Genomic DNA, 17,731 nt, shown 5'->3' on the forward strand with positions numbered 1-17,731 from the left:
CTTTTCCTACTTGAGCGCACAGCTGTGGAATGCACTACCAAAAGTAATAAAAACTACGCTCGACCACCTGAATTTCCGGAAAGCACTAAAAACGGATCTGTTCAGAAGGGATATCCCACCGACCCAACGTAAAAAAAACCTGGTCACTTGCAACACAACGTAACCATAGACCGTAACGGTCAATACAATTAGCAGTAAAAAAAAAAAAAGAGAGAGTCGACAAGAATACAAACTTTAATGTTTTTATTGTGTAAATCTAAAATGTTATGTAACGCTATGAGCTCCCAGTCTGGGCAATAAAATGCCTGATCTGAAATGACCTCTTACATGCCAGACAGTGTTCAAGAAGCTACAAAATGAACTAGAAATTTCACAATTCTAGAAGTTGGTGTAACTTAGGAGTCCTGCTCCCATCTAATAAGATGGTAATTAATACAAATACAGCCTCCCAGTTGTTGCTGTGCCAAAATATTTCCAAAATGTCTACCGTGCTAGTTTGATGCAGTACGTTTACGTTAAAATCTTTTGGCATAACATTTAAGAATTAAGTCTGTAGGAGCTTTGTCCCAGTGGTAGTTGTCTTTTCACAAAATAACTTTGTTAACTGCACTTATACGGTCTGTGCCCTGAAAAAGACAGGTACAAATCAAGGTATACACATATGAATTTATCTTTTTGGGCAGACTGGATGGACCATGCAGGTCTTTTTCTGCCGTCATTTACTATGTTACTTATGAGCTGCATTTGGATTTTTCCTCTTCAGCCTTTCCTCTAAAGGCTGCTCTTAGGTTGCTGGAAAGACGTGTGTGCATCCAGACGATCTGCTGCTAGCAGACTACACGGGGGGGGGGGGGGGGGGGTGGTATGTGCTTTGGTCACACTGCTTTTGACTGTGCCTTACCTACCACCCTGTATGTTAGACTTTTTCTGTAACAACAAGAGAAGTCAGTTTTACTGGTTAGTGGTTTAGGGCTGGAGACCTCTGTCATCCTTTGTGCTTAGGTGCCTGTGGGGACCCATCCACCAGCAAGATTGAGGCCACAAACCAACAGGTGTTTAATGCTGCAGTTGGAAGAAATGAATGGTAGAAAAAAAATAGGACACGATTACCCAGGCTTCCCCAATGTATCTCCTTCGAATAATTTGAATATGGAATAAAAGATTAGACTTGAGACCATGCAAGTCTTTGTACAGAAACTCTGTTTGAATCCTTTCTATGTTGGATCACTGCAAGATAGCTCTGCCTTCAAAGAAACTAGCATTGAGACTTTGAATAATTTGGGGAAGGCCTTGTATCTGGCTTGTGGATCAAGATGCAAGCATCTTACACTGAGTGGGGTACAAGTTTGTGTTGAAACTTCAGTAATAACAGTGTGCTGTATTTTACTGCTGGGATGGCTTTCCCTAGAGTGTCTTGGCAAGCACACCCTTCATAGTGTATGCTTGTTTGCAAAATGTAATGCTCGTGAGAGTCTGAGACCTATATATATCCCATGAAGTGCTCATGGCAGTGATGTGACTAGGTCTTATGTGGAGCCTTGAAGATGGACAATCAAGTTTTACTATTAGTAAGACCATCCTAAATCCTCCATACCACTTTTTCTTTTCCTTCCTTTCTATATCCTGCTTCCCCCTCCCCCTCCCCCAGGCCTTGCTTTCTATTTCTTGGTATATGGAAACTAATGACAGTAGGCAAAAGTTGCAAACATGCAGGTAACTTGTTACAGCTTGCCTACATTTTATGCTGACAGCAAGCTTTCTCAACAGGAATATGTAGTTTTTCCTTTCTCGCTGCAAGAACTTGTTTTTAAAAGTGGTTCCTTTCATGATGTGTAATTCTGTCTAGGTTTCTAGTTAAGTTAGTTTCTTTTTTCATAAAGTACCATGTGATATTGAGCTCACATATTCCAGCATCTTTGAAGCACTGTCGTTTTGAACTAGCGGAAGGGATGATATGCTCCATTGCAGGTTATGTAAATGTTTAATAATGCTCACATTCTGAACATGAACGTTGTTAAATGTCCAAGTTCTGTTGCAGTTCCACAGTTAGGGGAAGGAAATGAGAACTCAATACATTTTGATTTTGTAGAACCGTAATTTAAATTTGAAAATAGAGATTCTAGAGCCATATCCTAGTTCCTCCCTCCCCCGTTTTATTTTTTTAACTGATGACCAATACCAAGAATACAACTGGGGACGTGAATCTTTGATTTTTAGAGGGAGAAAGGAAGGGTGACTTTGTTCAGAGGAAACGGGAATAGTTGGGAATTGGAGGCTCTTTTTTTTTGCGGGGGGGGGGGGGGGGGGGGGAGATGACTTAAACTGTTTAGATAACATCTGGAGGCAAAATATCTGAAAGGTCAATGAATGGGACCAAATTAGGTTTGGGAAGAAAGTTTGAAAATGGGCCAGATCTGACTGGGGGCTCCAGAAAAAAAGCTCCTGTTAAAAAAACAAAAAAAACAACCCCCAAGACAAACAAAGCCAGTGCGTTCTTTATTTTGTCTCTGGTTTCCTTCTCAGAGTCTTTTGCAATGAAGTGAGATGAGAGCTTTCTCTCTTTTGTTAAGGATTGTGAGAAGAGCAGTTTATAGCTTCTGCAGCATGGAAACTGGCTCTATCCTTGCTGGTCTGCCTTTAGTGATTCAGGTGTATATATTTTCCTTTATTGTAAATTGTACTGTGAAACCTACTTGACTATCTGTATGTCCCACAACAACCTTTAAGAAGGCTAGTTGGCAACCTGTGTTTAAACTTATAAAATCTGTTCTTGAAAATCATCTGACAGTGACATCAAATGGTTTGATTATTATCACACTTGGGTTATTTTTCTTTCCAAACCAATAGAATGTTCTGAGTACCTCTGTATTCAAACCACCTCACTCCTCTGCCCTCCAGATCTCTCACACAGGTTGGAAAGAATTCCATTAGTCATGCTGTGCATGCTTTCCCCACTTTTTCTTTTTTTTTTTTTTTTTTAAACAAAACTGTACTAGATACATTGGAATTGAAAACAAAAGGGATCCATTATATAAGGTAAGACATTTACAGATTGAAACAGTTAACCTTTTAGTTCCATTGCTAATATGCTGCTGTATGATAGTGTTGTGTAGCACCCCAAGGACAAGAGAAAGGGTATTTCTGCTGCTGCACAGCTTTTTGAACAGCATCTATACCTACTGGGGTCCCTCATTCATTATGGGTAGGGTGCATTATTTAGCCATTCATTCAAAGATTATAGTTTTTTAAATCTGTTTTAAACAGTCAGTTGAAATGATGACAAGGTAGACTATAGCTGAAATCAAAATAAAAGAACTTAACAAAAAATGGCTCCTGCATGGGCTGTTACAGACAGTTTGGACATACGGTGTTATGGTACGTCATCAAGTTGTGACTATTTAATCAATAAAAATTCAAGTTTAAAAAAAATGGCAATTCATAAGCTTGTAAACTCAAGCTTTAAACAAGTAAAACATATACTACACTGGAACAAGCAACAAAACAATAGCAGCATCCTGCATGGTTATTCAGATGAGAGGAAAAATATGTCACTGTTTCCTTTGGACCACTTAGGTTTGGGTTCAGATGTAACTCGGGGCTTGTGATTCAGTTTCTCTGATGCTCCACTGCCCCTCTTCAGCATATGTTGACTGTTCCCATTACTACCTCTTTTAAGCCTGCAAGCTACTTTTAACTACTCCCTGTGGGGAATAAAGAAGCTCTGTGCCATCCAATATTCATTATGCTGTGCTGTAAAAATACTGGGGGTTTTTTTTCTAGTACAGATCTGCTCAAGGGTTTAATGAAATGAAATCTCCATGTTATCACTTTCTGCTTCTGAGTCCAATAGAGCTTAGTTCTGCTCAAGATTAAGTGGAGGAGTGGCCTAGTGGTTAGGAGGGTGGTGGACTTTGGTCCTGAGGAACTGAGTTCGATTCCCACTTCAGGCACAGGCAGCTCCTTGTGACTCTGGGCAAGTCACTTAACCCTCCATTGCCCCATGTAAGCTGCATTCAGCCTGCCATGAGTGGGAAAGCGCGGGGTACAAATGTAACAAAAATAAAATAGATACTATTGGAGATTCTACATGGAATGTTGCTATTCCACTAGCTAATAACCACAAACCAGGACTCAAAAGCCACCTACTGCGAGTAAGTGTAGTAAACAGTTATTTCACCCGTATGTGATCATTAATTTTTATGTGTAGAGTACCCTCAGATATAAACCACCGTGACTGCAGTCAATAATGCTGCTACAGCGTGGCATAGCACTTCTTTCATTGGGTAACTCCTACTATATTTTTTTTGGGTAAAGAGCAACCTCTGCTCATATTTTTTTGCATCCCAATCACTACAGTGCTATAAAATCGCTTATTCATTTGTTTAAAAGATTACATATACTAGGTGAAAAAAACTGTACACTTATCTCGTGAGTTCTTGCCTCTCTGGCAGAACTGTGTTGCCTTGCTGAAACAATTAGCAATTGCCTTCCCCTGGATCCGCCCGACTCCGCGGGGTTTCAAAACAATTTCCTCAGGGACAAAAGGTTAAGGCTACATAAATCGCTTCTTCTTCTTTATTCTGTCTCAAGCAATCCACAAAACAAGGCAAAACCTGCTTTTACCTTGTGGCTTATAAAGCATCTGCGTCCATGTGAAATCGGAGATCACGTCACTTTTTTCTTTTTTTCTTTTTTCAACTAGCTTTATGCAAACAGTTACAAAGCTAGCAAACAGACGAAATACCAACAGATGTAGAAGAGCTTTGCAGATCAAATTATGGTGTTCCATTCAACATTGTCATTAAGTCCCAAAGGGTTGATTGTTTTTAAAGTGAAGATCCACCACTGTTCCCGTCTAATCAATGCCGTAGTCCGGTCCATATTATTTGTCCAAGCAGGAATATGGTCAATAATAAACCACCGTAGATCTGCAAATGTATGTTTAAATTGTTCACAATGTGGAACCAGAGGAGCTGTCATGGTTTTTGTAGATAATCTGCTTTTATGTTCTATCAGTCTTACCCTCATATGTCTAATAGTGCGCCCCACATAGAACAAGTGGCAGGGGCACTCAATAATGTAAACTACAAAAGATGTAGTGCAGGTCGTGCTGTGTCTTAGTAGAAATGTCCTTAACGTTTGTGGATGAGTCCACTGTGTCATAGAATGAGTTTGACTACAAAATTGGCAAGAGCCGCAAGGTTGGTGAATACCTCCCTCTATGCACAAGTTATTATGTGTAATAGAGGTATGTACTAATCGGTCCCTAAGATTTTTTCCTCGAGTATAAGCAATGCATGGCTGTTCCAAAAAAATATTATGGAAAGTTAACACCTGCCAATGTTTGTTAATAATTTGGGCGATTTGAGGAGCCATAGTAAAAAAAACCAACACACATACCATCCTGTTTAAAGGTTCCTTAGGTTTATCAATAAGCAATAATGATCTCTGAGCGAACCACGCTCGTTTATATGCTTGTCTGATACAATTCTCAGGGTATCCTCGACACCGTAATTTATCCATTAATAAGGCAGCTTGATGTTTAAAGGATATATCAGTGGTGCATATTTTCCGTAAACGTAAAAACTGGCCTATTGGTAAAGACCATTTTAACCTATGAGGATGATGACTATTGAACTGCAATAGAGTGTTTCTATCCGTGGGCTTGTGATAAACTGTGGTCTGTAAAGTGCCGTTTGCCTTAATAATTTCTGTGTCCAGAAATCTAGCATGTTGTCTATGTTTATTCATAGTAAATTTCAAATGGACATCTTTGCTATTCAACCAATCAAAAAACTGATTTAGATGACTCTCAGAAGATGTCCAAATAAAAAAGATATCATCTATGAATCTACCCCAGTATAAAATATAGGTAGTCCACTGTGAAGCATATAAATTCATTTCCTCAAAGTCACTGACATACAAATTAGCAATGCTAGGGGCTGCTGCCGTACCCATAGCTACTCCAGTGATTTGTAGAAAAAATGTTGACTCAAATTCAAAATAGTTATATTTCAAGACAAGAGTCGCCAAAGAGTGCAGGAAAGAAGATGGTATGCGTTCAGTAGTGGAGCGCCTGGCCAACGTATTTCTTACAATGTTAAGAGCCAAATCCTGGGGGATATTTGAATACAACGATTCGATGTCTAGAGTAACTAAAAATGTGTCCTCAGAAATGTCCTTTATCTCAGATAATTGACGCAAAAAGTGGGCTGTATCGCGAATATAAGACCTAGCCAAAATAACGTAGGGCTGTAAAAAATGATCCAAAAACTTTGACAAGGGTTCCAGTACAGTACCGCATAAGGACACGATATCAAGATGTTGGGGCCCATAATCACGTCAACATTCCTCAGGGCCCCTCACAAATAATACAATCCAATATGAATCCACCGACGATATCGCCTGTTCCAGCTTTTTTAGGAACGCAGGGCCCTGTAACACGATCCAGCCATTTAAGGAATCAAACGTAATTAACATTTCTCAAAGACCCCTCACTCCTACACAAATGCAGGTGTTGGAGAGAGGGCTCTCGTTTGTGCCTACCATATCACATAACGCTTTTTCAACCAGGATTGACCTAGCTAGAATTTTTAGAAATTTACAGGTTAAACTATTTTTTTCTCAGCAGAATTCATTATATAACGATGAGTCTTTATTCCGACCTAAATCTCGCTGGATTCCCCCGGGCCCGATGGATACCCACATAGCGATGTTTAAAGCTTTAGTTCTCAGAGATGTGGAAAAATTAGAAACAACTGAACGCATGTATGGACAACATAGAAGACGGTATGACAATTTGACAAAAGTAGAACGACAGGAATTGGAGGTCTTATCCAAGGATTCTAAAATTGTCATCCGTCCTGCAGATAAGGGCGGGTCAGTGGTGATCCAGGACAAGAATACGTACATGGAGGAGGCTTTTCGACAACTTCTTGATGTTAGATATTATCAACGGTTACCACAAGATCCAGGTCCAGAGTTATTTATGAGAATTGTTGATATTGTAGACCAAGCTACACGAAATGGCTTTCTCACAAAGGCAGAATCACGCTTTTTGAAAGTCATTAACCCTAGGAACCCAGTATTTTATACGGTTCCCAAGATTCATAAAGATCTAAACAAACCCCCGGGACGCCCTTCGTGTCCTTATGCGGTACTGTACTGGAACCCTTGTCAAAGTTTTTGGATCATTTTTTACAGCCCTACGTTATTTTGGCTAGGTCTTATATTCGCGATACAGCCCACTTTTTGCGTCAATTATCTGAGATAAAGGACATTTCTGAGGACACATTTTTAGTTACTCTAGACATCGAATCGTTGTATTCAAATATCCCCCAGGATTTGGCTCTTAACATTGTAAGAAATACGTTGGCCAGGCGCTCCACTACTGAACGCATACCATCTTCTTTCCTGCACTCTTTGGCGACTCTTGTCTTGAAATATAACTATTTTGAATTTGAGTCAACATTTTTTCTACAAATCACTGGAGTAGCTATGGGTACGGCAGCAGCCCCTAGCATTGCTAATTTGTATGTCAGTGACTTTGAGGAAATGAATTTATATGCTTCACAGTGGACTACCTATATTTTATACTGGGGTAGATTCATAGATGATATCTTTTTTATTTGGACATCTTCTGAGAGTCATCTAAATCAGTTTTTTGACTGGTTGAATAGCAAAGATGTCCATTTGAAATTTACTATGAATAAACATAGACAACATGCTAGATTTCTGGACACAGAAATTATTAAGGCAAACGGCACTTTACAGACCACAGTTTATCACAAGCCCACGGATAGAAACACTCTATTGCAGTTCAATAGTCATCATCCTCATAGGTTAAAATGGTCTTTACCAATAGGCCAGTTTTTACGTTTACGGAAAATATGCACCACTGATATATCCTTTAAACATCAAGCTGCCTTATTAATGGATAAATTACGGTGTCGAGGATACCCTGAGAATTGTATCAGACAAGCATATAAACGAGCGTGGTTCGCTCAGAGATCATTATTGCTTATTGATAAACCTAAGGAACCTTTAAACAGGATGGTATGTGTGTTGGGTTTTTCTACTATGGCTCCTCAAATCGCCCAAATTATTAACAAACATTGGCAGGTGTTAACTTTCCATAATATTTTTTTGGAACAGCCATGCATTGCTTATACTCGAGGAAAAAATCTTAGGGACCGATTAGTACATACCTCTATTACACATAATAACTTGTGCATAGAGGGAGGTATTCACCAACCTTGCGGCTCTTGCCAATTTTGTAGTCAAACTCATTCTATGACACAGTGGACTCATCCACAAACGTTAAGGACATTTCTACTAAGACACAGCACGACCTGCACTACATCTTTTGTAGTTTACATTATTGAGTGCCCCTGCCACTTGTTCTATGTGGGGCGCACTATTAGACATATGAGGGTAAGACTGATAGAACATAAAAGCAGATTATCTACAAAAACCATGACAGCTCCTCTGGTTCCACATTGTGAACAATTTAAACATACATTTGCAGATCTACGGTGGTTTATTATTGACCATATTCCTGCTTGGACAAATAATATGGACCGGACTACGGCATTGATTAGACGGGAACAGTGGTGGATCTTCACTTTAAAAACAATCAACCCTTTGGGACTTAATGACAATGTTGAATGGAACACCATAATTTGATCTGCAAAGCTCTTCTACATCTGTTGGTATTTCGTCTGTTTGCTAGCTTTGTAACTGTTTGCATAAAGCTAGTTGAAAAAAGAAAAAAAGAAAAAAGTGACGTGATCTCCGATTTCACATGGACGCAGATGCTTTATAAGCCACAAGGTAAAAGCAGGTTTTGCCTTGTTTTGTGGATTGCTTGAGACAGAATAAAGAAGAAGAAGCGATTTATGTAGCCTTATCCCTTTGTCCCTGAGGAAATTGTTTTGAAACCCCGCGGAGTCGGGCGGATCCAGGGGAAGGCAATTGCTAATTGTTTCAGCAAGGCAACACAGTTCTGCCAGAGAGGCAAGAACTCACGAGATAAGTGTACAGTTTTTTTCACCTAGTATATGTAATCTTTTAAACAAATGAATAAGCGATTTTATAGCACTGTAGTGATTGGGATGCAAAAAAATATGAGCAGAGGTTGCTCTTTACCCAAAAAAAATATAGTAGGAGTTACCCAATGAAAGAAGTGCTATGCCACGCTGTAGCAGCATTATTGACTGCAGTCACGGTGGTTTATATCTGAGGGTACTCTACACATAAAAATTAATGATCACATACGGGTGAAATAACTGTTTATTACTACACTTACTCGCAGTAGGTGGCTTTTGAGTCCTGGTTTGTGGTTATTAGCAGTTGAATGTTACCAGAGACATTGATATTGTGAACTCGCTATTCCACTAGCAACATTCCATGTAGAAGGCTGCGCAGGCTTCTGTTTCTGTGAGTCTGACGTCCTGCACATACGTGCAGGACGTCAGACTCACAGAAGCAGAAGCCTGCGCGGCCACATTGGTGATCGCTATTGGAATAGCAACATTCCTTATAGAATCTCAAATAGTAGCAACAGTGGAGGAATGGCCTAGTGGTTAGGGTGGTGGACTTTGGTCCTGGGGAACTGAGGAACTGAGTTTGATTTCCATTTCAGGCACAGGCAGCTCCTTGTGACTCTGGGCAAGTCACTTAACCCTCCATTGCCCCATGTAAGCCGCATTGAGCCTGCCATGAGTGGGAAAGCGCGGGGTACAAATGTAACAAAAAAAATGGTTTGGGGTACTGGGAAACAAGATCTGTGCATATTCCTGGGTATGCGTACAGCTATAATATAGATTTCATCTTTATAGGTGGTTTTTGTCTAACTCAGAGCTGTGTGCCTTTTTTCCTAGTTTTACGTTTTTCTTAGAACTTATTAGATTGAGACTTGAGACCTGCCTTAAGTCTGTCAGACTTAATTGCATTTCTGATTCAGGATATAGCAAAAAGGAATAGCGTATGTATGTTATGTAACCATGGACTGCACAACAATGCAGTCACATGGTTACATAACATCTTTTTGTGAATAGCAGATGTATGTTCCTTCTGGAATGATGAGGTCTGTGTTAAGACTAGAATGAGCTGTGAGCCCAGAGGCATGACCAGTGGCTTTTTCCTAGTGATACAGGCCAGGTAGCACGTGGAGAAAGCAGTAGTTTAAGGTTTACTGATATTTGATCAACTGTCTTAAACAGCAAAGTGGCTTACAAGCATTGGAAATTAATATATATATATATACATACACACACACAATCGCATATAAAAGATGGGAGACACAAGGAAAAAAAGTACTACAAAACAAACAGGAGGAGAGACGAGTGGTAACCACAAGATTGAAAATAAACAAGCCTCTGCTCTAGACAAGATCACCACCCAGTTAGATTCGCAACCAGTGATCTAGCAGGAAGTAGAAGACTCAGTATAAGAATTAAAGGATGAATGTGGGGTTTGGGTTTTTAAGAGCTGCCTCCAATTTGAATGGACTCTGTTATCAGGCAGAATACCTTTCCCAAGGCAAAGGGTGGTAATGTACAAAGGTTGTTTTGCATATAGGTTAAAAACGGATTGCCATAGATGGATGACACGTTGATAAGCTTGTGTAGATTGAGTGACGGGCTTGCATGTAGCAAGAGTCTTGAGTACCCAAGTAAGTGTGTGGTCTAGAAGAATCTTAACTGTGACCAATACCACTTATAAAGAAGGGATGTGACATGATCAAGCGTCTTTAAACCTGAAACGAGTGATAGCTGTATTTTCAACATTTCAGAGCCTCTTTAGAAAAGAGATCCCACTGCCTGGTAGATGTTATCTGAGTATTCTTTCTTCCTGTCATCATGCTGGCTGTGACAACCCATGAGGTTGGTTTTTTTGTTTTTGTTTTTTTTCATGTGCATGTATTGCATAACTATATCTTATTTTCTATTTTGAGTCTCCCTAGTAGGATTTTTAAAGTTTTTTGTTCATTAACTTCTATTGCTGTAAGCACAAAATTGGAAACTTTTCCCCATCTTTAAACAGTCTGTCTTGATTCCTCCTGGAATATGTAAATTTATTGGACTAGATTCATTAACATGTTAATCTTCTTTTATTAGACCCAGAATTTTTCCTTTGCCTCCTTTGGACTTGTGGTTCCACTGGGACCAGGGCTGACATCTGGCACCGTAAACTTAATTCACAACTATGTGGTAATTTTTTTACCTGTGTGTTAATCCTCTTCCAACTGTATGGTTCCCACCAGAACTCTGCAGTTAAGGGCACTGAATTCAGCTACCAAGTGTTGCCATTGTGCAATGACTGGAACTGCTTGAGGTGTTGTGAATCCAGCCTCTGAGAAGTGGAGGACTTGGGATATGAATTCTGTTCCTTCCACATGGGAAAATGTATCGCTGTTCCTGAGCCATCAGGCCTGCCTTTTTTTTTTGTTTGTTTTATGAGAAAGTCTCCATAAAATATGGATTTTAAGCCCTATCTTGAGCTAGAATCTAATGCAGATATTGTTTCAGTTGGTGGTGACTTATCTCTGTGCCCGCTGACATGATTTTTTTTTTAAATGTATGTTTGCTGACTCTAAATATGATATAGTAATGATGGGCATACATAGTAAAATAATGCCAGCATCAATGTCAACGATTAATGCCACCATATCTTATTATGAACAGGACCGCTGAGAGACTGAGCCGGGCCTAGGGCAAGGCTGACCCCCTCCCCCTTACGATTGCCTCCGCCTTCCCCCCCCCAATCACTACTGCTGTCGCCTCCCTCTCCTGCTCCGAGGCCGCTGGCGACGCAGTCCCCAGTGTCCACCTAACTACCCTCAGCTCCCTTTTGTCTGCCATTCGACCCCCTTCATTTGAAAAAAAAAAAATCTTGAAATCGGCAGCTCAGCGCCTTCTCTGTGAAAGCAGCAGATTGCCTTGGGAGGGCCTTCCCTTGCTGTGTACTGCCCTCCTCTGATGTAACTTCCTATTTCCACGAGGGCAGGACACAGTGAAAGAGAGGCTCTCACGAGGTGATCTGCCACTTTCACAGAGAAGGCGCTGCGCTGCCAATTTCAAGATTTTTTTTTTTTTTTTAATGCAGGGGACCGGGTGGTAGACAGAAGGGAGCTGAGGGTAGGCAGGTGGAGACTGGGGACTGTAGTGCCAGTGGCCTGGGGACAGGAGAGGGCAAGAGACCCCAGCACCAGGCGCTCCTTGGAATCCAGGGCCCGGAGAATTTTGCCTTCCCTGCTCCCTCCTCTCAGCGGCCCTGATCATGAACTATAAAATCCTACATTTTGTTTTTCTATTTTGAGTTGATCCCCAACTCCTACTCTCCCTGTCCACCCCCCTTCTTAAAGATGGTAACAGTAAAGGAGTTCCAACTTCAGCGGTGTTCCTTTTGCCAGAGTCGGATTAAACAACTTGAACAAAATTCTTCAAGACCTTCTGGATTGATAAAAATAAGAACCCAGCTACATGCCCAATTATGGCATCCTTCTCCAAATGGCTTTCTTTCCTTTTGGAACTTGAGCCAACGTCCCGTATCTTTCCAGCCCGTGGCATAAATCAAGTTCAACTGCTCCATCAAAGATAGCGTAGAATCACTGCGCTGCCATTATAACAAGACATTTTTCCTGGCCAAGAGAAACAGGTAAGTAGAGCAGTCGCTTTTCTGGCACATTAGTGGAGTGTCTGATTGACGAGCAGTCGTGAATTAAAAACAATTGAAGACCAAATGGAATCTGTTTATGTAATACCCATTTTCTGAATTAGAATTATAATATTTATTTAACAGCCTTTACCCAAGGCGGGAGTACCAAAAAAATACATAATAAAATACATAGACAAGGACATCCTCAGGCAACAATAAATCTCTGCAGCAAAATACACAAGGTAAATTAATAACCAAGTCCCCAGATTCATACTGGTAACAGAGTTAAAACAGGCATAAAATATGCCAAACAAAGCAAGTGACCTCTCAAGGTTTTCTTAAGAGGTGACCTGAGGATCAGTCTTCAGGTGTATGGACAGTTTGTTCCATTCCACTGGTTCCACCACAGAAAAAGCACCAGTTCTAGTCAAATCCAGGCGGAAACATGGGAGATCAGGCACAAGAAGATCATCGTGTTCCTGCGATCGTAATATGCGTACTGGTACATACTGCGCCACTGCTTCCTGCAAGTACAATACACAGTGTGTAAGCACAAAACCATTTACTTAGGATTTTATTTACTTTCTTTTTGAAGGAATACACTCAAGGCAGTGTACAGAAGAATAAGTCAAACATAGGCAATTACAGCAGTAAAAATATTCAAATACAAGTGGTATAGTATGCTACTTCAGTGTCAATGCAATATGCAATAAAACATTTTAATGCAAGGTTCGACAAATTCCAAGTGCCAGGCCGCCATGGCGTCTAAAAATTGCACCCCAGTGCCAGAGATCTCTTGCCCCCAAATTTTATTACTTGTTTCCTGAGGCAGCACAAAAATGTTTCCTACCTGCCCCACAGCGGTTCAGCTCACTGTTGTAAGCTTGAGCCTCGTGGTACAGAAAGTTTGGGGACTTTCGCAGTTTCAAGCCTTGCAGGACTTGTGCTATGTAAGCCCAGAAAGCAAACGTCACTAAAGTGAAAGGGTGTGTTTGTTTTGTTTTTTTAAAGGTTGACTTGATTTTGTAGACAAGGAAATGAGATCTGAAGTGGTCACCCAGATTCAGAAAACAAAAATACAGGCGCAGCAAGAAATCCACCACACAGTGCATTAAACATATAGTGGCAAGTTATTTATTCCTTAACTAGATTTAGAACAAGGGGAATAACATTGATGGGAGGGAGCCTTCTTGACCTTAATGCTACTACTACTATTTAGTATTTCTATAGCGCTACAAAGCGTACGCAGCGCTGCACAAACATAGAAGAAAGACTGGGAAGAAATGGTGTGTTTTGTTGGATTTTGCTGCCCCCTTGCACATGTTGGTGGAGGCAATCAAAAGGCAAACCGTTGTGTAGATAAGTGGTTGTAGCCCATGTCTTTTATGATCTGTTCTGAATAGGAAGCAGTGATATGCTGGAGGCTAAATGTTTGTTTTTTCCATAAAGTATAACCAGTCCCAGTGAATGAACTGGACCTGTAGAAAAGTTGGTAAACGCATCAGTGACAGTCGGGGGTTACTTTCCGATCTGACGAAGAAGGGCAGCTTTCGAAAGCTAATCAAGAAATGTATTAAGTTATGTCCAATAAAAAAGGTATCATCCTATTTTCTTGTCCATGTTTTATTTTGTTTTATTTCTATTGATTACCTTTAAAAGTGGACTAACACGGCTACCACACCTCTCTACTTAAAAAAAAACCCAAAATCTTTATGAAAAGCAAGCAAAAATAATTTCTGCAGAATATATATATACTAGTAAAAAAGGCCCGTTTCTGACACAAATGAAACGGGCGCTAGCAAGGTTTTCCTCGGAGTGTGTATGTTTGGGAGAGTGTATGTGAGAGTGACTGTTTGAGAGTCAGAGTGAAAGTGTGAGTGTGTGAGAGAGAGAGTGTGTTTGTGAGAGAGTGTGTGTGTGAGAATGAGAGTGTGTGCAAGTGTGTATGTGAGACACAGTGTGATAGAGAGTGTGTGTGTGTGCCCATCCATGCTCCTCTGTCCCCTGCCCCCTCCATTCATCCCTATCCAGCATTTTCCCTCTCTGCCTGAGGCCTGCCCTGCAATCCATATCCATCCATGCCCATCTGTCCCCTCCATTCATCCCTATCCAGCAATTCCCCTCTCCCTGAGTCCTGCCCTTCCAATCCATGCTCATCTGTCACCTGGCCCCTCCATTTTTCCCTATCCAGCATTTCCCCTGTCTGCCTGAGGCCTGCTCTGCAATCCATATCCATCCATGCCCATCTGTGCCCTCCATTCATCCCTATCCAGCAATTCCCCTCTCCCTGAGTCCTGCCCTTCCAATCCATGCTCCTCTGTCACCTGGCCCCTCCATTTTTCCCTATCCAGCATTTCCCCTCTCTGCCTGAGGCCTGCCCTGCAATCCATATCCATCCATGCCCATCTGTCCTCTCCATTCATCCCTATCCAGCAATTCCCTTCTCCCTGAGTCCTGCCCTTCCAATCCATGCCCATCCATGCTCATCTGTCACCTGGCCCCTCCATTTTTCCGTATCCAGCATTTCCCCTCTCTGCCTGAGGCCTGTCCTGCAATCCATATCCATCCATGGCCATCTGTCTCCTCCATTCATCCCTATCCAGCAATTCCCCTCTCCCTGAGTCCTGCCCTTCCAATCCATGCTCCTCTGTCACCTGGCCCCTCCATTTTTCCCTATCCAGCATTTCCCCTCTCTGCCTGAGGCCTGCCCTGCAATCCATATGCATCCATGGCCATCTGTGCCCTCCATTCATCCCTATCCAGCAATTCCCCTCTCCCTGAGTCCTGCCCTTCCAATCCATGCCCATCCATGCTCATCTGTCACCTGGCCCCTCCATTTTTCCCTATCCAGCATTTCCCCTCTCTGCCTGAGGCCTGCCCTGCAATCCATATCCATCCATGGCCATCTGTCCCCTCCATTCATTCTTATCCAGCAATTCCCGTCTCCCTGAGTCCTGCCCTTCGAATCCATGCCCATCCATGCTCATCTGTCACCTGGCCCCTCCATTTTTCCCTATCCAGCATTTCCCCTCTCTGCCTGAGGCCTGCTCTGCAATCCATATCCATCCATGCCCATCTGTGCCCTCCATTCATCCCTATCCAGCAATTCCCCTCTCCCTGAGTCCTGCCCTTCCAATCCATGCCCATCCATGCTCATCTGTCACCTGGCCCCTCCATTTTTCCCTATCCAGCATTTCCCCTCTCTGCCTGAGGCCTGCCCTGCAATCCATATCCATCCATGCCCATCTGTCCTCTCCATTCATCCCTATCCAGCAATTCCCTTCTCCCTGAGTCCTGCCCTTCCAATTCAAGCCCATCCATGCTCATCTGTCACCTGGCCCCTCCATTTTTCCGTATCCAGCATTTCCCCTCTCTGCCTGAGGCCTGTCCTGCAATCCATATCCATCCATGGCCATCTGTCCCCTCCATTCATCCCTATCCAGCAATTCCCCTCTCCCTGAGTCCTGCCCTTCCAATCCATGCTCCTCTGTCACCTGGCCCCTCCATTTTTCCCTATCCAGCATTTCCCCTCTCTGCCTGAGGCCTGCCCTGCAATCCATATGCATCCATGGCCATCTGTGCCCTCCATTCATCCCTATCCAGCAATTCCCCTCTCCCTGAGTCCTGCCCTTCCAATCCATGCCCATCCATGCTCATCTGTCACCTGGCCCCTCCATTTTTCCCTATCCAGCATTTCCCCTCTCTGCCTGAGGCCTGCCCTGCAATCCATATCCATCCATGGCCATCTGTCCCCTCCATTCATTCTTATCCAGCAATTCCCGTCTCCCTGAGTCCTGCCCTTCGAATCCATGCCCATCCATGCTCATCTGTCACCTGGCCCCTCTATTTTTCCCTATCCAGCAATTGCCCTCTCTCCCTGAGGCCTGCCCTGCAATCCATTTCCATCCATGCCCATCTGTCCCCTCTATTCATCCCTATCCAGCAATTTCCCTCTCTCCCTGAGTCCTGCCCTCCCAATCCATGCCCATCCATGCTCCTCTGTCCCCTGCCCCCTCCATTCATCACTTTCCAGCAATTGCCCTCTCTTCCTGAGCCCTGCCATCCCAATCCATGCCCATCCATGCTCCTCTGTCCCCTGCCGCCTCCATTCATCCTTTTGCAGCAAGTCCCCTGTCTCCCTTTCATGACCCCCCTGGCATCCATGCTCCTCTCTCTCCCATGTCCCAGCCTGGGCCGCCCTCTTCTCCCCCCCCCCCCCCCCTTCGCATCCATGCTGTCGTTTCTCCCCTGCCCTCCCGCTCCCATTGTTGTTCTTTAGTGGCCACCCTCTTCTCTCCCCCCAACATGGTTGTTTTGTTTTTTTTTTTCTTGTTTTTAAATTTACCTCCGTGCCGGTTCCGGCAGCGAAGGGTCAGGGAAGGAGGCGGCGCTCCCGACGTCTAGGTTTCCCTTCGCTGTGTTCCGCCTTCTTTTGACGTCATCCTTGACGTCAGAAGAAGGCGGAACACAGCGAAGGGAAGGCTAGACGTCGAGAGCGCCGCCTCTTTCCCTGACGCTTCGCTGCCGAGCGTTGCGATTGGTTGAGTGTCATTGCTCCGCCCTCGACGTCATCACGTTTGACGCGTGGGCGGGGCAGACACAATGCGATCTCACCCCCTTCACTTTAGAATGTTGGCTAACAGAGGCTTCATTAGAACGTTGGAGGTGCGTTTTATATAGAGAGATATTTTAGTGGGTCAGCAAGAGTGATGTAAAAATGTGATGTAACTTTTGAGATGGCAAGTCCCTTCATAACGTTCCTGCTCATTATCTTTAGGTAATTCTTGCATTTAAGCCAATAAAAATTACAGAGGCTTGGCAGATAATTCCAGTGATGATCTTCTCAACAGACTGGAACTTGGCACTTTTTAAAAACTTTTTCTAGGCTCAGCTAGGAGTGAACACTTGGCCTATTTAAATGTTCTCTAAGGTGTGTGTTGTTTGCTGTTCTGTTTTTCCAATAGTATTTTCATTCTGAAGCCTGAACTTGGAATCTGCTTTTGAGGACCTGTGCCAATATATAAAGTAATTTGATGTTTTGGCAGTATGGTAAAATATTTCTTTTAATTTC

The 17,731-nt window shown here is 42.6% G+C and overlaps 1 protein-coding gene across 2 annotated transcripts in view; it reads left to right on the forward strand.

Annotated features, from left to right (window-relative positions):
- C5H21orf91 (chromosome 5 C21orf91 homolog) overlaps nt 1-17,731 on the forward strand; it is a 59,209-nt gene that overhangs the window by 17,669 nt on the left and 23,809 nt on the right. The gene's annotated exons all lie outside the window — the stretch shown is intronic.

This window comes from Microcaecilia unicolor, chromosome 5, assembly GCF_901765095.1.
Source record: "Microcaecilia unicolor chromosome 5, aMicUni1.1, whole genome shotgun sequence".
NCBI classification, from domain to species: Eukaryota; Metazoa; Chordata; class Amphibia; order Gymnophiona; family Siphonopidae; genus Microcaecilia; species Microcaecilia unicolor.